The sequence below is a fragment of the Prunus mume genome, linkage group LG3, assembly GCF_029339155.1.
Source record: "Prunus mume cultivar Tortuosa linkage group LG3, ASM2933915v1, whole genome shotgun sequence".
NCBI lineage: Eukaryota > Viridiplantae > Streptophyta > Magnoliopsida > Rosales > Rosaceae > Prunus > Prunus mume.
The window spans coordinates 9,412,082-9,440,078 of NC_142700.1; the positions used below are offsets into that span (position 1 = coordinate 9,412,082).

At 37.8% G+C, this 27,997-nt stretch overlaps 1 long non-coding RNA gene across 4 annotated transcripts; it reads left to right on the top strand.

Moving 5' to 3' along the window:
* The first annotated feature begins 316 nt into the window (after positions 1-316).
* On the top strand, positions 317-27,855 carry LOC107882009 (uncharacterized). 4 transcript variants are annotated; one of them, XR_016125641.1, is made up of 6 exons: positions 317-832; positions 4,131-4,216; positions 4,501-4,684; positions 26,874-26,951; positions 27,052-27,119; positions 27,254-27,855. It is a non-coding gene; the product is annotated as an uncharacterized LOC107882009 (long non-coding RNA). The 4 variants fall into 4 exon arrangements; XR_016125642.1 differs by lacking the exons at positions 26,874-26,951; positions 27,052-27,119; positions 27,254-27,855 and adding exons at positions 3,391-3,664; positions 4,817-4,895; positions 4,996-5,204; XR_016125643.1 differs by lacking the exons at positions 317-832; positions 4,131-4,216; positions 4,501-4,684 and adding exons at positions 25,482-25,768; positions 26,190-26,275; positions 26,559-26,741.
* The last annotated feature ends 142 nt before the right edge of the window (positions 27,856-27,997 follow it).

Sequence of the window (27,997 nt, forward strand, 5' to 3'; positions counted from 1 at the left end):
TCTTCAAGAAAGTAAATTGCTATACAAGCAATTTTATATTATGAAATTCACCATCCTTTGATCCACAAAATGTTGAGGGATTTTGTTGTTGTTGTTGTATTTATGGGTTTAACCTGTATTATTTGTTATAAATAAAATTCATTTGTTATTCTTGCCCAATGGGCTAATAGCTGGAAATCATTAGAATGAGAGGTATTAGAAAGAATTTAAATTCTCATTCTCTAATATTGCATGTATAAATAAAATAATTGAAGAAATAACTCCGCGCGGCTTTACTTTCTAAATACATTTGGATATTTTAAAGGTATAGCCGTTCGGCTATACTCTTTATATATTAATATATTCGAATATTTTAAGGGTATAGCCGAACGGCTATACGCTTTGAATATATTTGAAACAAACACGAAAGCTTGCACTGGCATTGGACGGAGCTTGCAGACGCAGTCAAGTTTCGGCTGCTTCGTCCTCCTTGTTCGGCACCGGAAAATGACCCAACCCACCTAGGAGGCCCGCCCAGCCACCTAGCACCTGCCTAGCTGCCTAGCGCCCGCCTAGCCGCCTAGAGCCCGCCTAGCCGCCTAGCGCCCGCCTAGCCGCCTAGCCGTCCTCCTAGCCCCATTTTTTGAACACTGCGATTGACTGAAAGTCTGCAACACGAAATTGAAAAAGTTTACCTGCAAATTTGAGCTTGAGATTGAGATTTGGAAGCCGAAGCAAGCACAAGTCATGGGAACCCTAAATACAAAATTTGCTGACTTGGTGTCTGTCTTCGGTGGAAGGAAATGATGAAGCTATCCTAACATGGAGTTTCTATGGTCTTGCCAATAACAAGGTTCGGTTTTTAGGCCCCAATCTCAAATTCTGACTATTTATTTCTGGTTTGGTTAAGCAATAGATCGATTGGTTTGGTTCTTCTTGCTTGAAACTTGATAAATCTTTATGCATTCAATATTCATCCATTGATGGTTCTTGGTTGGACTGCTTTTCATTCTTTGGATATTGCATTTCTGTTATAGATTTTGACATTTGATCATGCCCTCTTGTTTGCTGATAGAAAAAAAAAGAAAAAAAGAAAGATTTGTCTCCTCCTCCTCTTGCATAGGAACACAAAACCAACCCACGAAAGAACAGAAAAAATGAATAAAAATTACACCACCTTAGTCCTGACCCAAATGACATGTGGAAACTGTCAAGCTAACTGTAGGGAAACCAGAGAGGCAACAGCAAACATTTTCTATAGAACTGAACCTACCTATCTTAGAAGATGGAGGGGCAGAAGAGTAGAAAATCAAATAGCTTACCGTATATTTGTTGCTGGTTCTTCCTCACATATAATAGCAGGGTTAGGCCCAGGATCAGCAGTCTAGTAGACAACACAGTACTGGTTACTATGATCTTTGTATTGTGTCCTCGATCTAGGACTAGGAATGAAGTATTTGAAAGCAGAAAATTGAGGAGTCAGAAATTCATAAAGAAGACATAAAGAAGAAATCTAGGCCTGGATTTCTTATATATGTGTAGTTCGAACAAAATAAATATAAAAAAAGTCTTTGATAGGAGTTCAATGTTCACTTCTTCGCATTTTTGCAATGGAAGATGTTGGTTTAGTTGAGGCTCATGTAATCTCTCTTAATATCAAAAACAAAAAAACAAATCCATGTTTTTACACTTGGTCGCTCCTGGCTCTAATTGTTTCCCTCCTTGGCTGATCCCACATGAAAAAAACGCTACATGATCTCAATCAAAACTAACATTACTATATTCACCCAAAGATATCAATCAGGAAATAAAAGATGGCAATCGCAGGCCATATAAGTTGAACCTTTGAACATCAGCACTATGAGCCAGTTTGGCGCAGCACTGCCTTCAAAGCTATCATATAACCATATTTTGATCTTGCCATCCACCGATGTTGAAAAGACAACTGCGGCATGAAGCATGAAAACAAGTGTTGGATAATATATTGCAGGAACCGGAAAGTAAATCAGATGATTCAGAACAAAAACTTCACCAGAACCACAACATCAAACCCAAAGTGGCCCTTACATGGACATTTTCTTTGGTATGAGGACTGACAGAATAGACAGGAGCTTCATGACCTTCAAAAGTAAACTGTCTTTGGCTACAAAATATATCCCAAACCTTAAACATACATTAATGAAACCAACCTTGACGGTCTTGTCATCAGCACAAGTTATGACCAAAAGTTGGTTGTGAGGGGAAAAGAATGCCAAAATCATTTACACTTCCTAAGTGAGCATCAATCTACGTAAGAAAAATGATGGGTTGGGTTTATAGTCACGTACTCAAAAGTTGCAGTTTCCTTGAGAATTTGTGTTCTTTTTCATAACTTACTTCTAATTGTTGTTGCCTCCATTATAAGAATATAATTGCACAATGCGCTTTGCATATGCAATCCCAGTTCATTGAAGAACATGACGGCAGTGAATTTGAACTACAAGAACTGAAAATCAGCAACTCCATACCATTTTAAGTATGAGAACATTCTCACCAAATATAGAACCATCAGGACTCTGTCGGATATGATTAACAGATACTTATGAATCTTTGACCAGAGCTTCCTGAAATAATTGACATTTGTTCAAATTTCGGATCATATCAGTAAGGTTGAGAGAGTAGTACGTAATCCAGAAGCAGATGCACCTTTAAGGCCATTGGGCCTGCATCAAGATTCCAGACTCTAAAATTTCTTGAAAGCAACTTTTTCCCTGAACTAACACATCCCATAGTCCTATGTCTCCAACACCCCCAGGTTCCGACTGAAGAATCACATTAGCAGGATTCATGAGTGAACTATAAAAACTAGTTACTGCACACGATCATTCTAAAAAGACAGGAAATTTATAAACGATGGGAGAAAAAAACTTTGAGATCCTTCATGAGGATATCTAATGCCTTGGAGCGATAATTGCTGTTAGGAATGAACAAAAACATGCAGAACATGGTGTTTTTTAAGATTGTTTATGTATAGATTATAAGAACACAATCAAAACATATCTTACTTGCAAACTGTTCCCAGTCGATAGAGACAGAGACAAACAGTCCTGCCATTCACAAACACAATCAATGAAAAGAGTCTTAATGACTGGATTTGGACGAGGGTCTTTACACTGTTAATGCTGCCAATTCAAGCTGTCAAGTTAAACACACAAGTCAGTGTCTCTCCCAATTACAAAAAACAGAAAGTGACTAAATCTTTTACTAAATATGAGAATAACAAGTACTCTCTCTCTCACACAAACGCGCACTGGCGTATGTATGAACATATGCAATCACAAAATAGAAAGGAAGACCAAAACTAGAGAGGAAGCATTACCTTTGGTTAATGAGTTTATGTAATCTATGACTTTTGATGCTAGGATACTTCAGTTTGCCAAGCAGACGCAGTCAAGTTTAGGCTGCTTCGTCCTCCTTGTTCGGCACCGAAAAATGACCCAACCCGCCTAGGAGGCCCACCCAGCCGCCTAGCGCCCGCCTAGCCCCATTTTTTGAACACTGCGATTGACTGGAAGTCTGAAACCCGAAATTGAAAAAGTTTACCTGCAAATTTGAGCTTGAGATTGAGATTTGGAAGCCGAAGCAAGCACAAGTCATGGGAACCCTAAATACAAAATTTGCTGACTTGGGGATTATTTTCTGTCTTGTGAGTTTTGCTACCATAATTGGAATGATTTTCTTTTTAGTTTCTCTTCCTGTTGGTTTGAATGGTCTGACTGTGAATTTGCTACAATGTTATGAATGCGGGGTCGAAACTTGGCTCCTTTACTTGATAGTATTTTCTAATTTTCATGCCATATCGTTAAGGAGTACCATTTTGACTCGGTTATTGTGGATTTCATATCAGTCAATATTAAAGATCTGGGAATGGGCTTGCAGTTGCGTTATAATCTGTTGTTTTTTTGTGTCACTACTGGTTTCTGAGATGGTTATTCTTCTTTTTGTTTTTCTTCTTGTTTTGCATGTGGGTAGTTTAATTAAGTGGTTGGATTCTACTTTTTACTCTGGAATCATTAGATTAGCACGTTGGCTAGCCGTAATCGGTTATTGTGTTCACTTATAACTGTTACAAATTGTCTTACTTTTATGCCTTTTGGTTTCTGTTTATACAGATGGCTGGAACTTTTGGTTTTGGCCATGACTGGCTGGGTGAAGGAGCTTTTGAGGAATTATTGTAATAAGAATTTCAGAAATTGAGGTCTCTTGTGGCTTTTGGAATATTATTATCTCTGCATATTATGAGATTCGATAGATTGGTCTTTAAAGAAATATCCATTCTTGAATAAATTCTCTGTAGATATGCCATCATTATGCAAAATCTGACTGAGAGGCTTAGGCCCCTTGTGGGTTTGAAAGGCTAGGATTATTGTGTTATTTGGAAATTGAGTGAAGACCAAAGGTTAAGAGGAACCTTTTAATTAACAGTTACTAATTCATGTTTCTTTTTGTGACTAATTTTTATTTTATTTTATTATTTTTTAGGTTTATTGAGTTGATGGATTGTTGTTTTTCTGGGGCTGATGAGAACACTCAGACTAATGGAGGAAATGAACTTAGTTTTCCAGTTTATCCAGTCCTTCCATGCAGAGATGCAATGCAGCACTCAAGAACAAAATTCCTGTGATCTTCTTGCCCAGCTTCCTTCTTCTCTGTCCTTAGACTCTGGGTACCTATATATCCTTTTCATTTTTGCATTTCTGTTTACTCATTCAATCATAATTACCAACTACCATTCATATCTTGACAAAAGAAATTAATTAGTGTTTTTATATCATTGACCATGGGTGCTCATGAGCAGGATTTATGCACATCCATTAATATCCAACCAGCCAATTTGGTTGAATTCATCTTCTAACAGAGATTCAAGTGCCATGGCAGTGAGCTCAAGTTCCCATTTTTCCTAGCTAGTTCCAAAAGAAAGTCCTTTTCTGAACATATAATTAAATGTAACTATATATTTCTACTTACATTTTGCAGGAAAGAGATGAGACCAGAGTTTTGGTTCCAAATGCAGAGGGTTGATTGAGCTGTTTGTGAAATTCCCTAGAATGGCAAACTGATCTGTTTCTTAATACTCAAAAAACCACAACAGGATTGAAATACTGTAACAATCCTGTAAGCAAAAAATTCCAGAATACGCAGCAGAATAAATTCAAATAAAAACACAAACAATTGCACAAGGGACACACGATATGTTGACGCAGTAAAAAACCTCAAGATGAGGAAAACAACTGCGGGCACTATGCCGGAGAACAAATCACTATGAGAAAGAATACAAAAAGGTCTTACAAGTCTCAACTCACAAGACTAACGCTCACAAGGCAGACTTGCCTACTCGCCTTTGCTACTCAACCCAACCAGCGATCTTGTCTTCCTTCGTCAACAAGAGATGGCACAACTCTAGTCTCGGCTGCTCACACCTCAAGGCACGATTGTTGATCACCAACATGCATAATGCTCATGAACTCACACATATATGAAAAGATGATTATTTAATCACTCATGGAGGCTAACAAGGAACAGCCACATGAGTTTTCAATATGAACTCTCAAAAACCTCTCTGCAAATATTTTGTCGTTCTTCATCTTTTTCAATGTTGCAGACCCCCCAACAAAAAGGCTAAGTTCCTTTCTTTTATTACACGCTTAAAACTAGGTCAGAGACCAAAAAAGGCTTTTAGCAAAAATGGGCTTTTTAACAAATAAATTATTTCTTTAAAACAAATAAAGCCACTTAATTAAAAACCCAGCTGTAAAGACAAAAGAGCCCTTTTGCTAAAGAATATAAAACCATCGTTAAAAACTCATTGATATCTGGCACTGGATTATATAAGACTGAAATCATATATCAGTCATGTACATCTTACAGCCACTTTTGACGATCAAGCAAATATGAAAATATGAATGCATGGATGCAAAACATACCTTGGCATTGTCTCTGAGCCACACTGATCCAGGATAGCAGAATGTCACTTGAAAACTGTAGGTTACATTCAAAGACCTACTCTATGTTTTTGTAACAGGAAATTGCCAATATACCAAAAATTGGTCCTAACAATCTCCCCCTTTGGCATTTCCTATACAAAAACTCTAGTTACAAAAATTGGTCCTAACAATCTCCCCCTAAACCAAGTACAAGTGAGTGAAAAGAATTCCTCAAACATAACCACTTGCAATAGAAAAGGTAACCTGAATTCTGCACCACTAAACCAAAAAATAACCAGTGAAAAGCATGTATGGTTGAAAAGACAATATGTCAAAATAAAACTCATAATGTTTACTCCTCCTTTTTTGGATAGGTAATGGCAAACTCCCCCTCAAAGAAATAACCACTTGCACATCAAACAACCACTCCCAGGAAGAACAATGTAGGCAAAAGTTCCAAATTATGAAATCTCCCATGAATGTATGAAAAGATACATGTAATGACGAAGGAGCAAGAAGGCACACAAGATGAAATTTTTTTTTTTTTTTAAACCAGTGTCACACACGAGATTTCTAAGCAAAGCTTGTAAGGAGATATCAAGTCAAAATTGAAGAGTAACAATGAGAACCCACAACATCAAGTGTTGTGAAATATCTCTGTATGTCAGGCAACACCATATAATCAAGGCTAGCAAAAGTGCACAGGGGTCCTTGGTGGGAAAAGTGAACCAATAGAGAGATAGGAATGACAAAGCATACAAATGGTATTCAACAGATTCACAATTGTGCTGTATATATATTTTTTCTTTATGGAGCACGGTCCACAACTTTATTAAGCTTTCTAGTGACTTGTAATAAGTCTTAGGCCAGATGCTCCCAAGCCAGAGGACTTTAGGGCACTAAGTATATCAAGGATACTCCATGGGCTTAGCAACTCGAGTCAAAAGGCTTCAAAGTTGTGACACTTTTTTTTTTTTTTTTTTTTTTGAAAATAAATATGGACCAAGCCATCCCGTATTCGACGCGACCCTCGACACTGGTTAGGTAAGAGGTCCGGCTACTTTGGGATAACCTGAGTCAAGCTCCAAAGATATCTATCATTGTCGTTTAAAGTGAAATCTTGCAACAAAGGCATTCATAGCTCATATTGGTGTGCATGTGCAAGAACCAAGGAAATGCTGTGAAAATGCCAAGCAAGGATTAATTCCAGAGACTAACATAGAAAAATATTTCCCAACTAAGAGCATGTGTCTCACAGTTAGTCCCGTACTCAGACTAGAAAACCCAATCTTAGTTCAAAGAAATACAAGCTTAGGACAATGGGATTGAAAATGCAATGCAATGATATACTACAAGGCTACAAAAAATAAAACCGAAGGAAAAAAATAATAACAGAAACTAAGAAACCTAATCGACATGGGAATACAACAATGAAATGTGAATGCAAAAAAAAAAAAATTAGAGGGGGCTCATTCAATGGAACAAATACCAAGAGACTTCCTGAGAGCTTCAAAACGAACAGTGTCTAATGGTTTTGTAAACAAATCAGCCAATTGTTTTTCTGTGCAAACAAACTCAAGACTTACCACCTTTTCTTCCACCAATTCACGAATAAAATGATGCCTAATATCTATGTGTTTTGTTCGTGAGTGTTGAACCGGATTTTTGGAAATATTTATTGCACTCAGATTATCACAAAAAAGAGTTGAAGTACCTTGATGAATGCCGTAGTCACTCATCATTTGCTTCATCCATAGTAGTTGTGTGCAACAACTTCCAGCAGCAATGTATTCCGCTTCGGCTGTAGACAAGGAAACACAAGCTTGCTTTTTGCTATGCCAAGACACAAGATTAGTACCTACATAAAAGCACCCTCCAGATGTGCTCTTCCTATCATCAACGTTTCCAGCCCAATCGGCATCGGTGTAACCTGCAATTTCAGAATTTGAGTCAAATGAATAATATACACCTAAAGTTGGAGTACCACTTACATATCTGATGATTCTCTTGACTGCATTCAAGTGAGACTCCTTTGGATTTGCCTGAAAGCGAGCGCACACACCAACACTGAATGATATGTCGGTCGATTGACTGTTAAATATAAGAGGCTTCAATCATGCTTCTGTAAAGTGTTTGTTCTACACATTTTCCAGAAGGGTCAACATCAATTTTGTTGTGTGTAGCCATGGGATTCCTTGTTGGTTTGGCAGAACTCATACCAAACTTTTTTACCAAGTCTTTTGCATACTTGGTTTGAGAAATGAAGATACCATGATCTTGTTGCTTGACTTGCAGGCCTAGGAAATAGCTCAGCTCCCCACACATACTCATCTCAAATTCGCTGCTCATAACTTTAGTAAATTCTTTTACAAGAAATTCAGATGTAGACCCAAAAACAATATCGTCGACATAAACCTGAGCAACAATCAAGTCCTTGTTGGTCTTTTTGACAAAGAGAGTTTTGTCAACAACTCCTCTGGCATACCCTTTATTCAGCAAATGGGATGACAACCGATCATACCAAGCCCTAGGAGCTTGCTTCAGCCCATAGAGAGCTTTTCTAAGACGATATACATGATCAGGATTGTAAGGATCTTTGAATCCTACAGGTTGTTCTACATATACCTCCTCCTGTAAAACCCCATTTAGAAACGCACTTTTCACATCCATCTGGTGTAGTTTGAACCTCATATGACAAGCTATAGCTAAAAGCAATCTAACTGATTCAAGCCTTGCCACGGGAGCGAAAGTTTCATCAAAATCCAACCCTTCAACCTGGGAATATCCCTGTGCAACCAACCTTGCTTTATTTCTTGTAATAACACCATTTTCATCAGTTTTGTTCCTGAAAACCCATTTTGTACCTATCACATTCAAGTCCTTGGGACGTGGAACCAAGTACCACACATCATTTCTAGTGAACTGGTCTAACTCCTCTTGCATAGCCATGATCCAATCACAATCAAGAAGTGCTTCTTTTGAATTTTTTGGTTCCAATTTGGAAACATAGCACAGATGAGTTACCTCCGCAACGACTTGGCTTCTTGTCTTTCTTTGATCATTTAAATCTCCAATAATATCAGATGGTGTGTGGTCCTTTTGGACTTGCCGAGCACCAGGTCTAAGAGGAGGTGAAAACATATCTTCTTCTGCATGCACTTCATCATTAATGTTAGCCACCTTGTCCTTTTCTTCTTGCCTATGAGCTGCTGGAATAATATCCTCATCATCATCTGCACAAGAACCAAATGACATATCAGTATCATTGACAACAACATTAATTGATTCCATTACCGTACATGTCCTCTTGTTAAACACCCTATAAGCCCTGCTAGTGAGAGAATAACCCAAAAAGATGCCAGCATCACTTCTTGTATCAAACTTTGCTAGGTTTTCTCTATCTCTATAAATATAGCAGACGCTCCCAAAAACCCTCATGTGCTTTATGTTAGGTTTTCTCCTTTTCCAAAGCTCATAAGGAGTTGAAGTTGTGCCCGGTCTAAGATATACATGATTTGCTGTATAACATGCTGTGCTAATAGCTTCTGCCCAAAATTTCTTCGCTATCTTAGCACTTGTCAAGATCACACGTCCCATTTCAAGCAAGGTGCGATTCTTCCTCTCAACCACCCCATTATGTTGAGGTGTAATAGGTGCTGAAAATTCGTGCTTTATTCCTTTCTCTTCACAATATTCAGCAAAGCTTATATTTTCAAACTCTGTTCCATGGTCTGTTCGAAGTCTCATGACAGTAACATGTGAAGCATTTTTCTCGATCTGAATTTTGTTGCATAGGCCACGAAAACTCTTAAATGCATCAGATTTTTCACGAAGAAAATCAACCCAAGTAAACCGAGTAAAGTCATCCACCAACACCAACATATACTTCTTTCCACCTATGCTCTCAGTCTGAATGGGACCAACTAAATCCATATGCAGCAAATCTAATGGTTGGGATGTTGATATGTAGGATATGCTTTTGTGAGCACTCTTGACTTGCTTACCTAATTGGCACGCACCACACACTCCTGCAGACTTACCACTCAGCTTTGGCAGACCTCTGACACACTCATTCTTGGACAGCTTCAAGAGATCACGAAAGTTGATATGACCAAGTCTTCTATGCCACAGTTCCATCACGTCATCAGTAGCGCGATTGTACACAAGACTTTTGTTCTCATTCACCTGAACACAATAGCAATTATCTTTGGATCTCATGCCACTCATAACCTTCTTTCCTTGAAAATCAGCAACATAACATTGATCTTTATCAAACCACACGCTGCTACCATCATCACAAAGTTGAGTGATGCTTATCAAATTTGCCTGTAAATTTTCCACCAACATGACATTTTTCAAGAATGGTAAGCCAAGTGTCTCAACATCTCCTTTCCCTAAAATTTTACCTTTACTTCCATCTCCAAATGTCACAGAGCCTTCCACACACTCTGTATTCAGATTTGTAAACCAACATTTATCACCAGACATATGTCTTGAACAACCACTATCGAAATACCATGTATCAAATTTTCTAGCAGATAAGGCCATTAAAGTCACCAAGCACTTTTCCTCTCTTTTTTTCCACACTAGTTTGGTTCTTTGAGATGGATTAAAATTTCTTGGAGAATAGTAGTAAGCTGACCTCTTCTCCTTTCTAAGCACATTGCATCTAGGCCGTATATGACCAAAAACTCCACAAAAATGACAGATTGGTATAAATTTCTTTGGGCTAACATTCGCTTCAGTAGAAGAGAATTCTTTGATGAATTTCACAGCTTTGACCTCTTGCTTAGACTTTTCACTTTCAATACCCAAACCTCTCGTATCACCAGCCCTTTTTCCCAGACTTAACATCCTGTCAATCTTCTCTGCACCAATGGTCATACCAAATATTTTTTCCGTTGCTAATTTTAATTCAGCACTAACATGGTCCCTTTCGAAAGTAAGAGAAACATTCATATCTTTCTGCAGCTGGTACTTGTCTTGGAGCATCTGAATTTTTTCAAGCAAAGACCCACGCAGATTTTCTTCTGTTTTCAGCTGGGATTGAAAGGCAGCTTCAGTCCTGGTTAGTTCGTCTTGTAGAAAAGCCACTTGATCAGCAAACTCTGCATTTTTATTCTTCAGTTTTTCAGAGGAATCATAGAGACTATTGAATTGCTTCATCACCACTTCTATCTCAGGTTCTTCAACATCAGAGTTCTCATCCTTTTGCGCATGAATTCTCCCAGAGAAAGCAACAACTTGATCTTCATTTTCTGAATTTGAATCATTATCAGACTCACTATCACTCCAAGTTGCTGCCATTACTTTATTTTTCCCACTATTTTGCTTCCTCAAATTATTTGCGCATTCAGAGGCAAAGTGTCCATATCCACCACATTCAAAGCACTTCAGGTGAATCTTTAGAGCCCTTTCTCTCCATAGTTCTGGTTGTATGTGATAACTTGTCAGAAGTAAACTCACGAGGGCGACTCCCTCTTGTACTTGAACCTGAATTTCCTCTTTGTTCACCAGACCTTGAATTCTTAGATTTCAAAAACTTACGAAATTGTTTTGTAAGCAAAGCATAATCCATTTTGTCTTCTGACACACTGTCACTCCCATCTTCTTTCACTGTATTTAGAGCAATGCCCTTACTTTTCTTTATTTCTGGAAATTCCATCTCATAAGTGGTAAGAGAACCAATTAACTCAGTAAGTTTATAAGTGTTCAAATTCTTACACTCTTCAATCGCTGTCTTCTTGGCGTGATACATCATAGGCAGAGATCTCAAAATCTTTTTCACTATTCTGTGTTCAGGAATTGCATCACCAAGGTTGCTGCAAGCATTCACCACCACACTCAATCTAGCGTAAAATTCAGCAAATTTTTCAGTTTCCAGCATCTTCATATTTTCAAACTTAGTCATCAGTTGTTGAAGTTTGGATTCTCTGACAGTGGCATTTCCTTCATGAGTAATTTCCAGAATATCCCAAGCCTCCTTTGAGGTTTTGCAATGACATATAAACTCAAATTTTTCAGCTGATACCGCAGTGAAGATGGAGTTAAGACCTTTTTGATTGTAGGCACTCATATCGTTTTCTTCATCAGTCCACTCTGTATTTTGCTTAATTACAACCTTTGTTGTCGACTGGCCTTCACCTTCAACCTCTTTTCCATGCCCTTTAATTTCCTTTGTTGGAGGTTCCCAACCATTCTCAATAGTTGTCCACACCTTTGTACCTTGAGCCCACAGAAAAGATTTCATCTTAGCTTTCCAAGCCCCATAGTTAGTATTCTCATCAAGAAACGGAGGATGAGTCACAGACCCACATGCACGATCCATTCTAGCACAGCCCAACGATCTCACTAAGCACGTCTAGTGACCAGCTCTGATGCCAATTGAAATTCCCTAGAATGGCCAATTGATCTGTTTCTTAATACTCAAAAACCACAACAGGATTGAAATACTGTAACAATCCTGTAAGCAAAAATTCCAGAATACGCAGCAGAATAAATTCAAATAAAAACACAAACAATTGCACAAGGGACACACGATATGTTGACGCAGTAAAAAACCTCAAGATGAGGAAAAAACTGCGGGCACTATGCCGGAGAACAAATCAATGAGAAAGAATACAAAAAGGTCTTACAAGTCTCAACTCACAAGACTAACGCTCACAAGGCAGACTTGCCTACTCGCCTTTGCTACTCAACCCAACCAGCGATCTTGTCTTCCTTCGTCAACAAGAGATGGCACAACTCTAGTCTCGGCTGCTCACACCTCAAGGCACGATTGTTGATCACCAACATGCATAATGCTCATGAACTCACACATATATGAAAAGATGATTATTTAATCACTCATGGAGGCTAACAAGGAACAGCCACATGAGTTTTCAATATGAACTCTCAAAAACCTCTCTGCAAATATTTTGTCGTTCTTCATCTTTTTCAATGTTGCAGACCCCCCAACAAAAAGGCTAAGTTCCTTTCTTTTATTACACGCTTAAAACTAGGTCAGAGACCAAAAAAGGCTTTTAGCAAAAATGGGCTTTTTAACAAATAAATTATTTCTTTAAAACAAATAAAGCCACTTAATTAAAAACCCAGCCGTAAAGACAAAAGAGCCCTTTTGCTAAAGAATATAAAACCATCGTTAAAAACTCATTGATGTCTGGCACTGGATTATATAAGACTGAAATCATATATCAGTCATGTACATCTTACAGCCACTTTTGATGATCAAGCAAATATGAAAATATGAATGCATGGATGCAAAACATACCTTGGCATTGTCTCTGAGCCACACTGATCCAGGATAGCAGAATGTCACTTGAAAACTGTAGGTTACATTCAAAGACCTACTCTATGTTTTTGTAACAGGAAATTGCCAATATACCAAAAATTGGTCCTAACAGTTTGTCTCCAAAGATGTATGATGTTTTATGATGCTTCACTCAAACCTTGCTTTAATTTCTTATGTTAGATTTGAAATTTTATTTTGGTCACATCTCTCACAAATAGTTTTTTTTGTTTTGGGTAACTGTCAAATTCACAGATCTCTGATGACCAACAATTGATTGATTATGTCACAGCCCAATGCAACATTTCACTGGAGCAAGACACCTGCTTGGTGTTGGCTGCAATACAAGCTTCCTGGCAATATAAATGACATGAGCATGAAATACAGCACAGCCTTTCCAGGGAATGAGAATGAAGGAAATGATCATCTAAGCGAATCATTTCCAGCAGCCGTTGTTTCCCAGTGGATCATGATTCAATGTGCCAAACAACATATCAGTTGATCAAATCCTTCTCTGCAGCACGTCTCCAATGAATGTCCTGCAACATGTCACTTACAACTCAGAGAACAGCATGAAGAATGTCCTTGTTCTTGTGAGAATTGATAATGCCCTTGTATTTGATAGAGGTCATGTGTTGAGCTTAACACGAATGACCATCAAAAATTTCATCTTTTCTATATGGTTTTGCATTTATAGTTGGTGTCTTGTATGATTCTTAATTGTAGATAAAGGATGGGATTCATTGCTTAGTACCAACGGATGGCAAGACCCTCGAGGTTGATGGCAAGACCCTCGAGGTTGATGATAAGACCAATGATTTTTTTGAATTTGTATCTTAGTATTTTTCTGATGTGAAAATATAGTACCCAATAGTACTATAGAATGTTATGTAATAATATTTCTTCAATTCTTATACAAGTTGTTGTACGAGGATCATTGGCAAATATATCAATCATATTGAAGAGATACATATATGGTGCTTGTTGTACCTTATTTATATAATAATGAATAATGATCTAGCATTTTCCTTCATGATAGTCTTCGTCATAGACATTATGGCTCCATTTGGTAATGTTTTAAGGGGTTGTTTTCATTTTCAGAAAACAAAAATGAGGCAAAAACACGTTCAGTAGCCCAAAAACAGAAAACACTGAGAATGTTTTCATAAAATGAAAACAAGTTCATGTGTACTTGTAGAAAACAGAAAAAAGTTGTTTTCATTCTCATGGGAAACATTTTCATAAAAAGAACTCACATATTATTATTTCAAATTGTACTACCAGACACGTTTTCATTGTTTTTATTTTCTGAAGATGTTTTCTAATTAATCTACCAGACGCATTTTCATTTCCTGAAAATGCAAATTCGTTTTCTTGTTTTCATTCTCTGAAAATATTCTAAGAAAACATTCTCTAAAAACGTTACCGGACGGGCCCTATATCTCCACACATAGAGAGTGCCTCATGATCCCTGTTGGATTGAACCCATACACATTTGATGCATTTCTTTGAACAGCTCCTCATTACCTTCAGCATAAACTTTGAGATCCTTCATGAGGGTATCTAAGGCCTTGGAGCGAAAATTACTGTCAAAAATGAACCAAAAACGTGCAGAACATAGTTCTTTTTTTATAAGATTGTTTATGTATAGATTATAAGAAGCATAAAAAAAATGATGTTCTCACTTGTCAACGGCCTCGAGGAAATTTCGGTATTTTAGCGAAAAAGAAGGAAAAACAACGCTCTCGCTACCTATCTCGCCATGTCGGCTCACTACATCTAGCAAGAGGAGAGAGAAATTCAAGGCTCACCAAATCTGAAAGCTGCGCAAGAGAGGGAGAGGGAAAGAGAGAGAAAGAACGAGGGAAAGAGAGAGAGGGAGAGGGAAAGAGAGAGAAAGAATTCAGGAGAGAGAGAGAGAAGAAATGGAAGCTGCAAGAGAGAGAGAGAGAGAGAGAGAGAAGAAAAAGAAAGGTTCGGTGGTGAGCTACTTTTCATTTTGAGTTCTTTCTTTTAAAATTTTGAGTTCTTTCTTTTAAATTTTTTAATGAATTTAAAATAATAAATATTTGAGATTAGTTAAAATAGAGAGCATTGCTGGAGGAACCACCTTTTAAGTGGTTAGCTATTTTAACTAGAATTTTAGTAAAATTTGTACTCTCCTGGAGATGCTCTGACAGAGTATCTGAATGGCAAACCTGGCAATTGTATGCTCTCATACTATGAATGATGTTTCCAAGGTACATTCAGAATTGCTAAAAGCAAAATTATCCAATATTTTAACAGTATAGCCGCACGGCTATACCATTTAAACACATTTGAATTTTTTAAAAGCATAGCCGCGGACTGATATATCTCGTAGCAAAAGAGCAGGGTTGTCAAGTGTAATAAGAAAAATGCTATAATTGGGTTTAGTTCATAATTACAATGGATACAATTTAGAAAGTAAACTACTATACATGCAATTTTATACTATGAAATTCAACATTCTTTGATCTACAAAATGTTGGCAGATCCTTTTTTTCATTTTTTTGGTATTTATGGGTATAACCTGTATTATTTGTTATAAATAAAATTCATTCTTTATTCTTGCCCAATGGGCTAATAGCTGGAAATCATTAGAATGTGAGGTATCGGAAAGAATTTAAATTTTCATTCCCTTATATCACTTGTATAAATAAAGTAATTGAATGACTAACACTAGCCCAATGGGGTTTTACAGGATTTTAGTATGAAGTATATATTGACTTAATGAGCCATTATTTTTAGCCTAAATTGTATTTTGCACTAAAACCGATTTTTCATATTTTGATTTGGTGGGAATTTGATTTTCTAGTATTTTTATTTGAATCCAAATTGGGGGTACTTCCTTATTTACATTGTAAACTTAAGTAAATGTCTTTGTCCTTTTACTTTAATTTATAAATAAATTAAAGTAAAAGGACAAAGACATTTACTTAAATGTTGGAAATGGAAATAAGGTATTCTGCATACTAGTTGAGCAAAGGGGCAATTTAAGGCACCTACAATGGTTTTTCCGGCTAGGGGAGGTGCAGCTGCACCTCCTCGAGCCTTAATAGGTCCGCCACTGGTTGCCAATTCCAGCTGTCAAGTTAAACACACAAGTCAGTGTCTCTCCCAATTACAAAAAACTGAAAGTGACTAAATCTTTTACTAAATATGAGAATAACAAGTACTCTCTCACACACACAAATGCGCATAGGCATATGTATGAACATATGCAATCACAAAATAGAAATTAGGAAGACCATAACTAGAGAGAAAGCATTACCTTTGGTTAATGAGTTTATGTATCTATGACTTTTGATGCTAGGATACTTCAGTTTGCCACGGAAAACTGGATTTGCCTCAATTATTTGCCTGAGTTGAGTTCTTTCTTCATATTCTTCCTCATAAACATTATATCTCCACACATAGAGAGTGCCTTATGATCCCTGTTGGATTGAACCCATACACATGTGATGCATTTCTTTGAACAGCTCCTCATTACCTTTGGCAAAAATTTTGAGATCCTTCACGAGGATATCTAATGCCTTGGCGTGACAATTGCTATCAAGAATGAACCAAAAACAAGCAGAAGATGGTATTTTTTTCAGAGATTGTTTATGCATGGATTATAAGAAGCCAAAAAAAAATGATGTTCTCACTTGTCAATGGCCTCAAGGAAATTTTGCTTTCTGATCTGGAAATAGATCTTCGTCGAGTAGCAATTGTTATTTCTATTTCATATTGACATATTGGAGACATCAATATTGACATATTGACATATTGTTTCAGGAGTATAGCCGACCGGCTATACCATTTATAAAATAAAATTATAAGGACCCGCCTAGCCCGCCTAGGCGTTCGATTTTTGGAAAACTTGGATGCCGTTTTGTTTTTCTAGATTTCTTTTTTCCTAGCGGGTCTGACATCTCTGCAAATACATCAAGCTAGGGTTTTTGCTACTCTCGTTTATCAACAACGTAAAGGCATCTCTGAAAATCAGCAACGTTCCACGCCTGAAACCTTGGAAATTGGCAGAGGTGGGGTTGGCCCGTTCGTAACTAGTGTCTGGTGGGGGGAAGGGATTGGGTGAATATAGTGTTGTTTAATTAATGTTGTCTATGCCACAATGCAGGCTGCATCCCTCAAAGAGAAGATTAACCGAATGTTTGGTGGGGTGCATGGCCCATAAAGAGTGGCAGTACTCCGTTTCTGAAAAATATTTGTGGCATATATAATTTTTTATTTATTATCAGAAGATGGATGATTCGGGTATAAGGGTATTCTATTAATTTGTTTTCCTCTGTGTGCAGTCTTGCAAACGTTGATCCTATTGATGTTGCCAGAAATATTGCAGCGTTAAACCCAGAAACTACCCTCGGTAAGCATTAATTAAGAGTATAGCGGCTGTACTCTGGAATCATTAGATTACCATGTTGGCTAGCTGTAATCGGCTATTGTTTTCACTTACAACTGTTACAAATTGTCTTACTTTTATGCCTTTTGGTTTCTGTTTATACAGATGGCTGGAACTTTTGGTTTTGGCCATGACTGGCGGGGTGAGGAATTATTGTAACAAGAATTTCAGAAATTGAGGTCTCTTGTGGCTTTTGGAAGATTATTATCTCTGCGTATTATGAGATTCTCTGTAGATATGCCATCATTATGCAAAATCTGATTGAGACATTATATCTCCACACATAGAGAGTGCCGTCTGATCCCTGTTGGATTGAACCCATACACATTTGATGCATTTCTTTGAACAGCTCCTCATTACCTTCGGCAAAAACTTTGAGATCCTTCATGAGGATATCTAATGCCTTGGAGCGACAATTGCTGCCAAGACTGAACAAAAACATGCAGAACATGGTGCTTTTTAAGATTGTTTATGTATAGATTATAAGAAGCTTCAAAAAAATATTCTCAGTTGTCAATGGCCTCAAGGAAATTTTGCTTTCTGATCTGGAAATAGATCTTTGTCGCATAGCGATTGTTATGTCTATTTCATATTGACATATTGGAGACGTCAAATCTGGTTAAGAGGAAAAATGTGAGTGTCATTTTTGGAAGAATTAAACTTAGTTCCAAACCAAGAGTACCGCCGAGCGGCCATACTTAAATATATAATTTCAAGCGTATAGCCGTTCGGCGATACTATTTATAAAATAAAATAAAAAGGACCCGCCTATCCCCCGCCTAGGCGGCCCATTTTTGGAAAACTTGAATGGCGTTTTTTTTTTCTGATTTCTTTTTTCCTGGCTGGTCTGGCATCTCTGCAAATACATCAAGCTGGAGTTTTAGCGACTCATGTTTAGATCTCCATAGTCGGATCTGTATGAGTTTGAGTACGGGATTCAATCTTAGTAGCATCTCCAGGTTCACCTAAAACAAACATAACACTTAATTGTGAGTTTGACGGGATACTGTTGGACTACTCACGGCAACGTGCCACGCCTGAAACCTTGGAAATTGGCAGAGGTGGGGTTGGCCCATTCGTAACTAGTGTCTTGTGGGGGAAAGGGATTGGGTGAATATAGTGCTTTCTAATTAATGTTATCTATGCTGCATCCCTCAAAAAGAGTGGCAGTATTCCGTTTCTGAAAAATATTTGTGGCATATATAATTCTTTTGATATTTGCAGTTGTGGTAGTTTTGAAGACCTTTACAACAGCTGAAACTATGTTGAATGTTCGAACCCTTAGGGAATGGATTTCATCTTCTCTCGGGTCAGTGCACTGCTAGCACTTCTTCAGGTTATTAACACGTTGCTTCAGTTCAGGACTTGCTTAATAATCTTTGGGTTAATTTAAAGTTTAAACAAATGTGAATGAGCTTGGGAGTGGGCGGAATGAATCATATTTGGAATAGCTTAGTAATTTTATAATTGAATAATTTAGTCCTCAAGATGGTATGACGGAGTGAAGGTTTATTATGTCTTTGTAGTTAATCATTGATTTTGTCATATAAAATTTAGTCCTCTTTCTCATGATTGAGTGTAACAATTTCAGACCGGATGCAGTTGCAAAGCATATGGAATGGTAGCAGTCAGCACTAATCTTACAGTATGGCAATTTCCTTTGTTCTCTTGCCTTTAGTTGATTAAACATTCAGATTATCACTAAATTTAACTAACATTTTTCATTATCCGTTGGTGGTTATGAATTTATGTGCTTTTTTCTTTTCGATTTCGAGGGTGATGCTATTTATTGAGTTCATCAGGACGAAAGTCCTAAAGATATCCTTGTTATTTCTATTTCATATTGAGTTGATGGTGATGCTATTTGATGTTTAACTCAAGTATAAATATGCATTTCATGAACCCTCATAGGGTTCCTCCTGCTTGTAGATTGCCACTAATAATGGATACCCTCCGATTTCTTATATTTATTTGCAGATCAGATCATGTATTGTTTATCTTTAATTTTTGTTAGAGATTCAATCCCACTAGAGCCCAAACTTATAACTAGTGATCCCGATCAATCGTCCCGACCCTTTTCTTCTTTGTCAAAGAGAGATTTGTGAGTTTTGGCTCAAGTGACAAGGTTGAAATGTGATCAAGATCATCTGGACTCAATCTCTACCCATCATAATTGTGTAATAATCCTGTCAATATATTCATACAAAAAAGTGGCTCTTGGTGAGAGATGGCAAAGCGAAATAAAAGTTGCACTCCATCCTCAACAAAGTTTGGGGTATGGATCTTAGATTTTAAGTGCACACCATTCTTGACAGAGTTGATATGTTAGGATTTTGAGCTTAGATTTTAAGTTTTAATTCTCAAGTTTTTGGCCATGTTCCAAAACCATATAGTGAACTTAAAACTTAGGTTAGAAACGGGTGTACATCGAAATTTACACTAGTCGCAATTGGCCAACGACACTGATCAGCAATGGCAGCTAGGCACATCCGTTCCATAAGAAAGAATGAATCTGGCTGGAAAAAAATTTAATTTTAATTTTAAAATAAATAACTAAATAAGGGTATAGCCGAACGGATATATTGTTTAAATATATTATTTAAGGACTTTTTGAATATATTATTTAAGCAGTATAGCCGGGTGGCTATACTATTTATTTATATAAAAAAAAGGACCCGCCTAGCCCTCCTGGGCGGCCCATTTTTGGAAAACTTGAATGGCGTAGTTTTTTCTTTCAGATTTCCTTCTTCCTGGCGGGTCTGGCATGAAATGTATAATAAATTTCAGCCCAAAATCAAGTTTTATGTAAAGGATATAGCCAGCGGCTATACTATTTTTATAATAAAAACTCTAGTATAGCCGATCGGCTATACAGTTTTTTAAATAAAAATCCGTGTATAGCCCTACGGCTATCCTATTTATAATTAAAAAAAGACCACCGCCTGGCTTCTAGCGCTACTTCGCCACGTGTCAAAAAAATCCAAGTACAGCCGAACGGCTATACTATTTTTATTTTAAAACAACACTGAGTATAGCCGCACGGCTATATTATTTATAATTAAAAATATACAAATTTATAAATAAACCCAATCCTAGACATGTATTTATAAAAAAACCCAAGCACTATTTAAATATAGAAACACACCCAAAATCAACCCCAAAGTCAACTTTTTGGGTGTATTTATAAATGGGTTTTGACTGTGTGTAATGATGAGTTTTGGGTGTGTTTATAAAGTGTTTTGGGTGTTGGGTTTTTTTATAATTTCAATCTCCATTTTGGGTGTTTTAGTGAAACTCCCTTAAAAATAAGACCACCGCCTGGTGACTTTCGCCAGTTCCGCGTGTCGAAAAGGTATAGCCGCGCATACTGCTTTTACTATGCCATATATTATTTAAAGAGTATAGCCGCCCGGCTATACCCTTTTTTCTTTTTTGAAAAGGTCCCGCCTAGGCGGCCGATTTTTGGAAAACTTGAATGGCATTCTTTTAATTTAGATTTCTTGTTTCCTGGCGGGTCTCACTCTCTATTTTCTGTACACAAATTTATTGAGGGTTTAGACAGGATGGGAATGGATTTAATAGAAACTGGAAATCGAGATGCATTCAAACAGTATCTGTCGGAGTTTGATAACACCATTCATTTGTAGAGGATCAGTAACTTGGGGATTATTTTCTGTCTTGTGAGTTTTGCTACCATAATTGGAATGATTTTCTTTTTAGTTTCTCTTCCTGTTGGTTTGAATGGTCTAATTGTGAATTTGCTACAATGTTATAAATGCGGGGTTGAAACTTGGCTGGGTGAAGGAGCTTTTGAGGAATTATTGTAACAAGAATTTCAAAAATTGAGGTATCTTGTGGCTTTTGGAAGATTATGATCTCTGCATATTATGAGATTTGATAGATTGTTCTTTAAAGAAATATCCATTATGCAAAATCTGACTGAGAGGCTTAGGCCCCTTGTGGGTTTGAAGACCAACAATTGATTGATTATATCACAGCCCAACGCAACATTTCAATGTTATGAATGCTGATTGACCAGGATGGCAGAGTGTGAAGCCAGTCTTGGGCTACTCCTCGCAAGGTCATCGCGAACACCTTGCCCATCAGTGCGCCGTCCACCTTGTGGAGGATCATGACATTTTTGTAATGTTTTGGGTGGCTCTCGGGATCTTAATCCCCTTTGAAGTGTGTAAAATAAGGTGTTGAGAATCTCTTCGAGAGAGCAGCCTGCTTGATTTCGAGGGTGAAAGGCGTAGAGTTCGCCTGGTCCATCTCCTTACGTAGTGCGTCTTCGAAATTCCTGCCGGTCTTCAAGTCTCAAAGTCGGTCATTCACAAGTTTCTCAACGTCTTTCGCACACATTGCTAGTCGATCACGTTGGCGATCTTCGCAATTTAGGCGATGCTGATTGACTTCCTTGTTGATTTGCGAGTGTCGACCTTCTCGCCTGCTGCTTAGGCGGCGTGTTGGTGGACTGTGCTTGCGAAGGATTTTTGTAGCTTGTCGACGAGAATCAACTCTTCGAGAGTGAGCAGCGGCGCCCTTCCTCATGGTCCTCATTGTAGGGGTTGTCCAGTTGACCACCCTTAGGGCCTAGCCTTTCGTGAATGCTCCTCTGCGAGTGGACAGCTGAGAGCCTTTCTTCACGATCCTTGTTGCGATGGTTGTCTGGTTGACCTCCCTAGGGGCCTAGCCTTTGATGTACATTTTCCTGCGGACCCAAGTTGGCCCGGATGTCAAGTCGTGGGCCCAGCCTTTTGTGCACGTTGTTCCTTAAACTCAATCTGCTTTAAGTGTGGCTTGCAGATGCTTGCGACATGTCGGCAGGCCGATCACGTTGTTATCCCTTGCCTTGTCTGCTCATTCCTACTCGACCTACTTAGTATTCATCAAGTTTCCTATCGGCGCGTTCGTCTATCATTCTCTCTTTGCCCGATTGTCCAAGGCCAAGGTTTTGAGCCAGGCTTATTTGGTTGAGGAGCTACCTCATCAGGTTGCTTTGGTTGTCCATTCTCTAAGCTAGCTGGTCAACTCTCAAATTAAGGTCTGCTTGACTTCGTGGATCGGGAGGAGGGAAGTGCGTAGAGCTCAATTGCACATGGGCTAGGGTTTCATTAGAGGTGTACGCGGGAGCGTGCGTTGAGCGTGGAGGTAACGGAGGGAATGCTTGGAGTTGCTCCAAGATTAGGCCTAAGTCGACGGTGGTAATGAGCCCACCTTGATGGGAGGTTCCACCATGTTCGGCGACGGTGGCCGGTGCAGTGGTCTCAGCTGCGAGTCCGATAGGTGGCACGATGGTGAGAGGTGGTGGTGCCACCATGTCGATTGCAGGATCGTGGGTAGAGTGGCTTTGGGACGTCGCGGATTTAGCCATCACATTAGTTTTGCCTCTCATCTTCTTGCTTCCAACCATGGTTGTTTGGAAGGTTTTGATGGATCGAAAAATAGGAGAAACGGATTTCTTGAGCACGCATTGAGTATAACTCGTGTTCTCAATAAAAGCACCAATTTGTGGGAGCAAATTTCCCCACGATAATATTCTATCGGAAATATTCCCCTTCCTTCTCCGCCGTCTCTTTCTCCCTGCAAAATAGAATCAATAAGAGGGCCACACCCGGGGGGTGTTGGCCAAAAGCCCTTCGATACCTAAATTTGTTCAAGAGTTTGTAAGAGAAACACTAGCTAACTAGGGTACGGAGATGTGTTTATAGTGTCAACCGGGCGGCCGAAGCCTTATGTAAATGAGAAAGAGAGAGAGAGAGAGAGAGAGAGAGAGAGAGAGAGAGAAGGTGGCTAGGGTTTGTGAGAGGAATTTTCTGCAGAGTTTCAGTAGAGATTTCAGACGTACCTCAACCTGTGTGTGACTATCTTTTTATAGTGGTCTTGGAGGCTAGGGTTTCAGAGGAATAATTCCGTAGATAGAAGGGAATTATTCCTCCCCTATTTGGAATTGATTTTATTAATTAGGGATTTGGTTTATTAGGGTAAATTAAATCCCTAATTGTGGTAGGTATCAAATCAATTCCTAATTTGATTAGGTAACTCCTCATTTAATTGGGAATTGTGGTAGGAATCAAATCAATTCTCTATTTAATTAGGTAACTTTCAATTTAATTGCTTAACTCCCAATTAGGTTGAGTAATTCCCAATTATGTCAAATAATCCCCAAATGGAAGGACTTATTTGACCTAGGGTCTAATTTAATTCGGTTCCCACAAGCATTGAAATACAACCACAGCCCTTTCAAGGCAATGAGAATGAAGGAAATGATCATCTAAACAGTAATCATTTCCAGCAGTCACCTATTGTTTCCCCAGTGGATCATGATTTGAATGTGACATACGACATATCAGTTGATCGAATCCTTCTCTGCCGCACTTCGAATGTGCCAATGAATGTCCTGCAACATGTCACTTACAACTCGAGAACAGCATGAAGAATCTCCTTCTTTTTTGTGAGAATTGATAATGCCCTTGTATTTGATAGAGGTCGTGTGTTGAGCTGAACACGAATGATCGTCAAAAATTTCATCTTTTATATATGGTTTTGAATGTATAGTTGATGTCTTGTATGATTCTTAATTGTAAATAAAGGATGGGATTCATTGATTAGTACCAACAGATGGCAAGACCCTCGAGTTTGATGATAAGAGCAGTGATTTTTTCAATTTATATTTTAGTATTTTTCTGATGTGAAAATATAGTAGCTAATAGTAGTATAGAATGTATGTAATAATATTTCTTCAAGTTGTTGTACGAGGATCATTGGCAAATATATCAATCATATTGAAGAGATACATATATGGTGCTTGTTGTACCTTATTTATATGATAATAAATAATGATCTAGCATTTTCCTTCATCATAGTCTTCATCATAGACATTATATCTCCACACATAGAGAGTGCCTTATGATCCCTGAAGAGCAATGAAGAACTATTTGTTATAAGATGTGTGCTTGATTTCATTATAAGTTCCTATCTTGATTTCATTATAAGATGTGTGCTTAATTTGGAAAATGGCCATTCGAAATTCCTTCGCTACATTTTTTGTAATATCACATGTGCTCGCAATTATTCTTCACCCTTGCCCCTGCCTATGTTTCTATCTTAACTTTCCCTAACCACCAAAGGTTTTCCTAGCTAAATTTATTTAAGGTTCAAGAAAAGTTTCTTGGTGAAAAAATGTTGGTTGCACCAGCTTAACAACAGGCACAACCAGTAGACAAATGAAGTAATATGTTATATATAAGAATGAGATGCTACTTCTCATCTAACACATGTTGTTTGAATTCTCATTTTGAATAGTTCATATATCAATGTCATATGACCTATGATACCTTCAATAAATTTCAAAACATAGCTGCAAACTTCTCTTCGTTGTCTCGTTAGATTGTTTTGTATCCAATTTTTCTTCAAGAAAGTAAATCGCTATACAAGCAATATTATACTATGAAATTCAACATCCTTTGATCTACAAAATGTTGAGGGATTTTGTTGTCGTTGTTGTATGTATGGGTTCAAACTATATTATTTGTTGTAAATAAAATTCATTTTTTATTCTTGCCCAATGGGCTAATAGCGGGAAATCATTAGAATGGGAGGTATCAAAAAAAAAATTAAATTCTCATTTCCTAATATCGCATGCATAAATAAAATAATTGTAGTAATAACTCTAGCCCCGCGCGGCTTTACTTTCCGAATACATTTGGATATTTAAACGTATAGCCGTTCGGCTATACGCTTAAAAATATTTTAAGGGTATAGCCGCACGGTTATACTCTTTGAATACATTTGAAACAAACACGAAGCTTGCACTCGCGTAGGACGGAGCTTGCAGACGCAGTCAAGTTTCGGCTGCTTCGTCCTCCTTGTTCGGCACCGAAAAATGACCCAACCCGCCTAGGAGGCCCGCCCAGCCGCCTAGCGCCCGCCTAACCGCCTAGCCGCCTAGCCCCATTTTTTAAACATTGCGACTCACTGGAAGTCTGAAACCCGAAATTGAAAAAGTTTACCTGCAAATTTGAGCTTGAGATTGAGATTTGGAAGCCGAAGCAAGCACAAGTCATGCAAAGCCTAAATACAAAATTTGCTGACTTGGGGATTATTTCCTTTCTTGTGAGTTTTGCTACCATAATTGGAATTATTTTCTGTTTAGTTTCTCTTCCTGTTGGTTTGAATGGTCTGATTGTGAATTTGCTAATTTTCATGCCATATCGTTAAGGAGTACCATTTTGACTCGGTTATTGTGGATTTCATATCAGTCAATATTAAAGATCTGGGAATGGGCTTGCAATTGCATTATAATCTGTTGTTTTTTTGTGTCACTACTGGTTGGTGTAATTTGAGGAAAGTGTTTGATCCGAATCTGTTTTTCTTCTTGTTTTGCATGTGGGTAGTTTAATTAAGTGGTTGGATTCTACTTTTTACTCTGGAATCATTAGATTAGCATGTTGACTAGCTGTAATCGGTTATTGTTTTCACTTACAACTGTTACAAATTGTCTTACTTTTATGCCTTTTGCTTTCTGTTTATACAGATGGCTGGAACTTTTGGTTTTGGCCATGACTGGCTGGGTGAAGGAGCTTTTGAAGAATTATTGTAACAAGAATTTCAGAAATTGAGGTCTCTTGTGGCTTTTGGAATATTATTATCTCTGCGTATTATGAGATTCGATAGATTGTTCTTTAAAGAAATATCCATTATTGAATAAATTCTCTGTGGATATGCCATCATTATGCAAAATCTGACTGAGAGGCTTAGGCCCCTTGTGGGTTTGAAAGGCTAGGATTATTGTGTTATTTGGAAATTGAGTGAAGACCAAAGGTTAAGAGGAACCTTTTAATTAACAGTTACTAATTCATGTTTCTTTTTGTGACTAATTTTTATTTTATTTTATTATTTTTAGGTTTATTGAGTTGATGGATTGTTGTTTTTCTGGGGCTGATGAGAACACTCAGACTAATGGAGGAAATGAACTTATTTTTCCAGTTTATCCAGTCCTTCCATGCAGAGATACAATGCAGCGCTCAAGAACAAATTCCTGTGATCTTCTTGCCCAGCTTCCTTCTTCTCTGTCCTTAGGCTCTGGGTACCTATATATCCTTTTCATTTTCGCATTTTTGTTTACTCATTCAATCATAATTACCAACTACCATACATATCTTGACAAAAGAAATTAATTAGTGTTTTTATATCATTAACCATGGGTTTTCATGAGCAGGATTTATGCACATCCATTAATATTAAACCAGCCCATTTGTTGAACTCATCTTCTAACAGAGATTCAAGTGCCATGGCAGTGAGCTCAAGTTCCCATTTTTCCTAGCTAGTTCCAAAAGAAAGTCATTTTCTGAACATATAATTAAATGTAACTATATGTTTCTACTTACATTTTGCAGGAAAGAGATGGGACCAGAGTTTTGGTTCCAAGTGCAGAGGGTTGATTGAGCTGTTTGTCTCCAAAGATGTATGATGTTTTATGATGCTTCACTCAAACCTTGCTTTAATTTCTTATGTTAGATTTGAAATTTTATTTTGGTCACATCTCTCACAAATAGTTTTTGTTTTTGTTTTTTTTTTGGGTAACTGTCAAATTCACAGATCTCTGATGACCAACAATTGATTGATTATGTCACAGCCCAATGCAACATTTCACTGGAGCAAGACACCCTGCTTGGTGTTGGCCGCAATAGAAGCTTCCCTGTCAATATAAATGACAAGAGCACTGAAATACAGCCACAGCCTTTCCAGGCAATCTGAATGAAGGAAATGATCATCTAAACAGTAATCATTTCCAGCAGCCGCCTGTTGTTTCCCCAGTGGATCATGATTCGAATGTGCCATACAACATATCAGTTGATCGAATCCTTCTCTGCAGCACGTCTCCAATGAATGTCCTGCAACATGTCACTTACAACTCAGAGAACAGCATGAAGAATGTCCTTGTTCTTGTGAGAATTGATAATGCCCTTGTATTTGATAGAGGTCATGTGTTGAGCTGAACACGAATGACCGTCAAAAATTTAATCTTTTCTATATGGTTTTGCATGTATAGTTGATGTTTTGTATGATTCTTAATTGTAGATAAAGGATGGGATTCATTGCTTAGTACCAACAGATGGCAAGACCCTTGAGGTCGATGATAAGACCAATGATTTTTTTTAATTTGAATCATAGTCTTCATCATAGACATTATATCTCCACACATAGAGAGTGCCTTATGATCCCTGTTGAACCCATACACATTTGATGCATTTCTTTGAACAGCTCCTCATTACCTTCGGCAAAAACTTTGAGATCCTTCATGAGGGTATCTAAGTCCTTGGAGCGACAATTGCCTTCAAG